This window comes from Chrysemys picta, unplaced genomic scaffold, assembly GCF_011386835.1.
Source record: "Chrysemys picta bellii isolate R12L10 unplaced genomic scaffold, ASM1138683v2 scaf268, whole genome shotgun sequence".
NCBI classification, from domain to species: Eukaryota; Metazoa; Chordata; order Testudines; family Emydidae; genus Chrysemys; species Chrysemys picta.
In genome coordinates, this window is record NW_027052975.1 from 55,001 (window position 1) to 62,500 (window position 7,500).

The following is a 7,500-nucleotide window of genomic DNA, read 5'->3' on the forward strand; positions in this document are numbered from 1 at the left end:
GCGAACGTCAGCGCCACATCGATCGGCGGGCGCGAGAGGAGCGGGCCCCCCCTCCCTCCGGGGGGCGCCGACACTCGGAGCTCGGCTCCCGGCCGCTGCGGGGCCCGTGAGCTAAGAGCCGGGCAAAGCGGGCCGTCTCGGCGGAGGGCCGGGTGCTGGCCTCCGCCCTCAAACGGGCCCGCTCCCCCCCTCCCACGCCGGGCAGGGTCGGGTACAATACTCGGATTGATCCCCTAGGCTGAGCTCCGGTTCTCACAGGCTCTGAAAAACCTGTCCTCAGAAATCTCCTCACACAATCCTCGAAAGGCAGGTCGAAAAAGCCAAAGCCCCGCCTTCGGCGGTACGAAACTGGAACTGGGCGCCACCTCGTGGTTCCCTCGGTCGGCCGAGACGGCGTGGGGCGACCCCTTCCGGACATCCGCGAGACGACCGGCCGTCAGGTCAACCCATTCGCTCCAAAGGGGTTGACCTGGTGGCCGAGAGGGGACTTTGAAAATTTTTCGGACTTGGAAAACTTTTTTTTTTTTTTTCTTCCCCCAGCCCGCTTCCTCCGGGTTGACCCGGTGGCCGAGCGTCTCGCCGTCCCCGGACGCGGCGAGGGACTGCCTCCCGGCCGTCAGGATCGGGCCCACGGAAGTCTGATTTTAAAAAAAATTGGCCGACGCCACCGCGGAGGGCTACCCGGGCACCCCGGGCCCCGGAGCCGGAAAAGGGAAAAAAAGGATCGGGCCCACTAGAGACATGGACCCGGCCGCCAAGCAGGCCGCCCTGGGCTGACCCTCCCCGGCCGCAGCGAGGGACTGCCTCCCGGCCGACAGGATCGGGCCCCTGGAAGTCTGGGGGTGGGGGGGGGGGAAATCGCCCCACGCCCCCGAGGAGGGCTGCCCGGGCGGGCCTGGCCCCGGAGCTCGGAAAAAAAAAAAGGATCGGGCCCACTAGAGACATGGACCAGGCCGCCCTGGGCTCACCTTCCCCGGCCGCAGCGAGGGACTGCCTCCCGGTCGACTGGATCGGGCCCCTGGAAGTCTGGAAAAAGAAGAATGGAACCTGACGCCTCCGAGGAGGGGGCGCCCAGGGAAGGAGGGAGATCCGGGTTGACCTGCTGACCGGACGGGAAAGAGGCCACCGGGCGTCCCCCCCCTTAAAACCTAGGGGTTGACCTGGTGGCCGGAAAGCGAACCGGCCAGCAGGTGAACCCTTTCGATTCCACGGGTTGACCTGGTGCCCGGGAAGCGAACCGGCCAGCAGGTGAACCCGTTCGATTCCACGGGTTGACCTGGTGCCCGGGAAGCGAACCGGCCAGCAGGTGAACCCGTTCGATTCCACGGGTTGACCTGGTGCCCGGGAAGCGAACCGGCCAGCAGGTGAACCCGTTCGATTCCACGGGTTGACCTGGTGCCCGGGAGGGGACTCTGAAAATTTTTCAGCCCTTTCGACTCGGGGTTGACCTGGTGGCCGAGAGGGGACTCGCACGGCAGGCAAGCCGCCCTGGGCTCACCCTCCCCGGCCGCAGCGAGGGACTGCCACCCGGCCGACTGGATCGGGCCCCTGGAAGTCTGGAAAAAAGAATGGAACCTGACGCCTCCGAGGAGGGGGCGCCCAGGGAAGGAGGGAGATCCGGGTTGACCTGCTGACCGGACGGGAAAGAGGCCACCGGGCGTCCCCCCCCTTAAAACCTAGGGGTTGACCTGGTGGCCGGAAAGCGAACCGGCCAGCAGGTGAACCCGTTCGATTCCACGGGTTGACCTGGTGCCCGGGAAGCGAACCGGCCAGCAGGTGAACCCGTTCGATTCCACGGGTTGACCTGGTGCCCGGGAAGCGAACCGGCCAGCAGGTGAACCCGTTCGATTCCACGGGTTGACCTGGTGCCCGGGAGGGGACTCTGAAAATTTTTCAGCCCTTTCGACTCGGGGTTGACCTGGTGGCCGAGAGGGGACTCGCACGGCAGGCAAGCCGCCCTGGGCTCACCCTCCCCGGCCGCAGCGAGGGACTGCCTCCCGGTCGACTGGATCGGGCCCCTGGAAGTCTGGAAAAAAGAATGGAACCTGACGCCTCCGAGGAGGGGGCGCCCAGGGAAGGAGGGAGATCCGGGTTGACCTGCTGACCGGACGGGAAAGAGGCCACCGGGCGTCCCCCCCCCCTTAAAACCTAGGGGTTGACCTGGTGGCCGGAAAGCGAACCGGCCAGCAGGTGAACCCGTTCGATTCCACGGGTTGACCTGGTGCCCGGGAAGCGAACCGGCCAGCAGGTGAACCCGTTCGATTCCACGGGTTGACCTGGTGCCCGGGAAGCGAACCGGCCAGCAGGTGAACCCGTTCGATTCCACGGGTTGACCTGGTGCCCGGGAAGCGAACCGGCCAGCAGGTGAACCCGTTCGATTCCACGGGTTGACCTGGTGCCCGGGAGGGGACTCTGAAAATTTTTCAGCCCTTTCGACTCGGGGTTGACCTGGTGGCCGAGAGGGGACTCGCACGGCAGGCAAGCCGCCCTGGGCTCACCCTCCCCGGCCGCAGCGAGGGACTGCCACCCGGCCGACTGGATCGGGCCCCTGGAAGTCTGGAAAAAAGAATGGAACCTGACGCCTCCGAGGAGGGGGCACCCAGGGAAGGAGGGAGATCCGGGTTGACCTGCTGACCGGACGGGAAAGAGGCCACCGGGCGTCCCCCCCCCCTTAAAACCTAGGGGTTGACCTGGTGGCCGGAAAGCGAACCGGCCAGCCGGTGAACCCGTCCGATTCCACGGGTTGACCTGGTGGCCGGGAAGCGAACCGGCCAGCAGGTGAACCCGTTCGATTCCACGGGTTGACCTGGTGCCCGGGAGGGGACTCTGAAAATTTTTCAGCCCTTTCGACTCGGGGTTGACCTGGTGGCCGAGAGGGGACTCGCACGGCAGGCAAGCCGCCCTGGGCTCACCCTCCCCGGCCGCAGCGAGGGACTGCCACCCGGCCGACTGGATCGGGCCCCTGGAAGTCTGGAAAAAAGAATGGAACCTGACGCCTCCGAGGAGGGGGCGCCCAGGGAAGGAGGGAGATCCGGGTTGACCTGGTGACCGGACGGGAAAGAGGCCACCGGGCGTCCCCCCCTTAAAACCTAGGGGTTGACCTGGTGGCCGGAAAGCGAACCGGCCAGCCGGTGAACCCGTCCGATTCCACGGGTTGACCTGGTGGCCGGGAAGCGAACCGGCCAGCAGGTGAACCCGTTCGATTCCACGGGTTGACCTGGTGCCCGGGAGGGGACTCTGAAAATTTTTCAGCCCTTTCGACTCGCGGTTGACCTGGTGGCCGAGAGGGGACTCGCACGGCAGGCAAGCCGCCCTGGGCTGACCCTCCCCGGCCGCAGCGAGGGACTGCCTCCCGGCCGACAGGATCGGGCCCCTGGAAGTCTGGGGGGGGGGGGGGAATCGCCCCACGCCTCCGAGGAGGGCTGCCCGGGCGGGCCTGGCCCCGGAGCTCGAAAAAAAAAAAAAGGATCGGGCCCACTAGAGACATGGACCAGGCCGCCCTGGGCTCACCCTCCCCGGCCGCAGCGAGGGACTGCCTCCCGGCCGACTGGATCGGGCCCCTGGAAGTCTGGGGGGGGGGGGAAATGGAACCTGACGCCTCCGAGGAGGGGACGCCCAGGGAAGGAGGGAGATCCGGGTTGACCTGGTGACCGGACGGGAAAGAGGCCACCGGGCGTGCCCCCGTTAAAACCCCTAGGGGTTGACCTGGTGGCCGGAAAGCAAACCGGCCACTGGGTAGGCCGGTCGGCAACCTAGGGGTTGACCTGGTGGCCGGGAAGCGAACCGGCCAGCAGGTGAACCCGTCCGATTCCACGGGTTGACCTGGTGCCCGGGAGGGGACTCTGAAAATTTTTCAGCCCTTTCGACTCGGGGTTGACCTGGTGGCCGAGAGGGGCCTCGCACGGCAGGCAAGCCGCCCTGGGCTCACCCTCCCCGGCCGCAGCGAGGGACTGCCCCTCCCCACCCCCCGGCTGACAGGATCGGGCGCACTGGAAGTCCGGGACAGTATTTTCCCCGACGCCGGGGAGGGCGGGCGGAGGGGCTCTGGCGGCCAGCCCGGGCCCCGGAGCTCGAAAAGGAAAAAAGGACCGGGCCCGCGAGAGACGGGGGCCCTGCCGCAGGGGGGGGGGCAGTCCGACCGGGGCTCACCGTGCGGCAGGCCCGGGCGTCGGCAGGGGAAAGCGGGCGAGGAGGCGCGGGGCCGGGTGCCTACGGCCATACCGGACCGAACGCCCCCGATCCCGTCCGATCTCGGAAGGTAAACCGTCCCGGGCCTGGCTAGTACTTGGATGGGTGACCGCCTGGGAATCCCAGGTGCCGTAGGCAGCTTTTCCCGGTCCGAGTCAGCTCTCTCTCCTTTTCTGGGGGGGAAGGAGAGGGGGGGACGGGCCGGAAAGCCCCTCGTCGCTCCTGCCGAGTCGGAGGTCGCGGCCGCAGGTCACGGGTCTGGGCGCCTGGGGTCCGGCTCCCCACCCACCCGGCTTCCTCCGCGGAGGACCCCCCCCGGGGCCACCGAAGCCGCTGGGGGAGACGCCGGGCATGGGGCGGACTGGCCCGGACCCTCCCGGCCGCCGGCCCGCAGGTCCGCCCCGAATCCCCCCCCGCGGCCACCCAGGCCAGGCCTGGCCAGGCGGGACGGACGGCGGGTGTCCAGCGCCCAGCGGCTTCCTCCAGCGGGGACCCACGGACCCCAAAGCCGCAGGGGGAGGCCCCGGGCCTGGGACGGACTCGCTCGGACCCCCTGCGCCCGGCCGCCGGCCCGCGGGACCGCCCCGAATCCCCCCGCGGCCACCCAGGCCAGGCCTGGCCAGGCGGGACGGACGGCGGGTGTCCAGCGCCCAGCGGCTTCCTCCAGCGGGGACCCACGGACCCCAAAGCCGCAGGGGGAGACCCCAGGCCCGGGACCGACTCGCTCGGACCCCCCGCCTCCCCTGCGCCCGGCCGCCGGCCCGCGGGACCGCCCCGAATCCCCCCGCGGCCACCCAGGCCAGGCCTGGCCAGGCGGGACGGACGGCGGGTGTCCAGCTCCCAGTGGCTTCCGCCAGCGGGGACCCACGGACCCCAAAGCCGCAGGGGGAGGCCCCGGGCCCGGGACGGACTCGCTCGGACCCCCCGCCTCCCCTGCGCCCGGCCCCCGGCCCGCGGGACCGCCCCGAATCCCCCCGCGGCCATCCAGGCCAGGCCTGGCCTGGCGGGCCGGTGTGCAGCTCCCCCGGGCTTCCTCCCCCGACGACCCGCGCCCCCCTGAGCCGCAGGCGGAGACCCCGGCCCCGGGGCGGACCGGCCCGGGCTCGCCCGAGCCCCCTGCGCCCGGCCCGCAGGACCGCCCCCCCGAATCCCCCGGGAGAGGCCCGGCCTGCACGCCACTGACGACCCGCGGCCCCCAAAGTCGCAGGAGGCGCCCCCCCCCCCCCGGTTAGCCCCGTCTCGCTCCGCGCCCCCCGCCCCTCGCTGCCGGGACCGGGCGCCGCCCCAGAGTCAGCCGCAGCCGGCCGGCCTGAGAGCTGCCCTCCTGTGGACGACGGTGAGTTTACCTTGATACTAACCGGCCGTCAGCCAGGTCAACCCCATTGCTAGACTGGGGTGGACCTGGTGGCCGAGTGGGGACTTGGAACATTTGACAGCTGCTTCCCGGGGCTTGACCGGTTGTCCTGAACGCCCCCCACCCCCACCCCCAGCCCCCGGCTCCTGCTCCCCTCTCCCCAGCCTCGGTGCTCCGCTCCCTGCCTCGGAGGCTGCCTCTCTGCGGCGCCTGCATCGCCTCCGAGGACGCGCACCCTCCGGAGGCTGGACGTAAACCCACCACTGCCGCCGACCCGGCTCTCCGAGGGACGACTGTGAGGCCCCCCACCCCACCCCACCCCCGGACCGCCCTGGGGACGACTGCTAAGCCTCCCCCACCGGACCGCCCGGGGGAAGACTGCGACGCCTCCCGCCAGGCCCCCACCCAGCCTGGGGGAAGACTGCTAAGCCTCCCCCCCACACACACACACACACACTGTCGGGGGATGACGATTAAGCCTCTCCCGGACTGCCCGGGGGAAGACTATTAAGCCTCCCCTGGAACCACTATTAAGCCTGCCCCCGGAGTCCTCGGGGGATGACTGCTAAGCCTCCCCCACCGGACCACCCGGGGCAAGACTGCTAAGCCTCCCTCCCACACACACACACACTGTCAGGGGAGGACTATTAAGCTTTCCCGCTGGAGCGCCCGGGGCGGACGACTGTTAAGCCTGCCCCCGGAGTCCTCGGGGGAGGACTATTAAGCTTTCCCCCCTGGAGCGCCCGGGGGGGGGGGGGGGGGGGACGACTATTAAGCCTGGCCCCCGGAGTCCTCGGGGGACGACTATTAAGCCTCCCCCGGACCTGCTCCCTCTCGACTATTAAGCCCCCCCTCTGCGGTCCTCAGCACCACTGCCGCGCTGCCCTGGGAGTGGGGTGACATCCGGTCCGGAAAGCAAACCGGCCACCAGGTCAACCCGTCGAATCCAATGGGTTGACCTGGTGGCCGGAAAGCAAACCGGTCGCCAGGTCAACCCGTCGAATCCAATGGGTTGACCTGGTGGCCGGAAAGCAAACCGGCCGCCAGGTCAACCCAGTAGATTCAGCGGGTTGACCTGGTGGCCGAACGGGGACTTTGAAAATTTGACAGCCGCTTCCCGGGGGTTGACCTGTTGTCCCGGTGGGGACTTTGAACATTTGACAGCCGCCTCCCAGGGCTTGACCTGTTGTCCCGGTGGGGACTTTGAACATTTGACAGCCGCCTCCCAGGGCTTGACCTGTTGTCCCGGGGGGGACTTTGAACATTTTACAGCCGCTTCCCGGGGCTTGACCTGGTGGCCGAGTGGGGACTTTGAACATTTGACAGCCGCTTCCCGGGGGTTGACCTGTTGTCCTGAACGCCCCCCACCTCCCCCCCCCCGGCTCCTGCTCCCCACTCCCCAGCCTCGGTGCTCCGCTCCCTGCCTCGGAGGCTGCCTCTCTGCGGCGGCTGCATCGCGTCCGAGGACGCTCACCCTCCGGAGGCTGGATGTAAAGCCTGACACCCGCCACCGCCGCCGACACGGCTCTCGGAGGGACGACTCTGAGGCCTCCCCCCACCCCCGGACCGCCCTGGGGACGACTGCTAAGCCTCCCCCCCGCCCACACCCACACCCACACTGTCGGGGGATGACTCTTAAGCCTCTCCCGGACTGCCTGGGGAACGACTATTAAGCCTGCCCCCCCCGGAGCACTCGGGGGACGACTATTAAGCCTCCCGCGGACTGCCCGGGGGATGACTATTAAGCCTCCCCTGGAAGGACTATTAAGCCTCCCCCGGACTGGCCGGGGGACGCCTATTAAGCCTATCCTCGGGGGAGGACTATTAAGCTTTTCCCCCTGGAGCGCCCGGGGGGACGACGATTAAGCCTGGCCCCCGGAGTACCCGGGGGACGACTATTAAGCCTCCCCCGGACTGGCCGGGGGACGACTATTAAGCCTCCCCCGGACCTGCTCCCT

At 69.1% G+C, this 7,500-nt stretch overlaps 1 non-coding gene across 1 annotated transcript; it reads left to right on the forward strand.

The window, feature by feature from the left end:
• The first annotated feature begins 4,207 nt into the window (after positions 1–4,207).
• Positions 4,208–4,326, forward strand: LOC135978463 (5S ribosomal RNA). The gene has a single exon (XR_010595882.1). It is a non-coding gene; the product is annotated as a 5S ribosomal RNA (ribosomal RNA).
• The last annotated feature ends 3,174 nt before the right edge of the window (positions 4,327–7,500 follow it).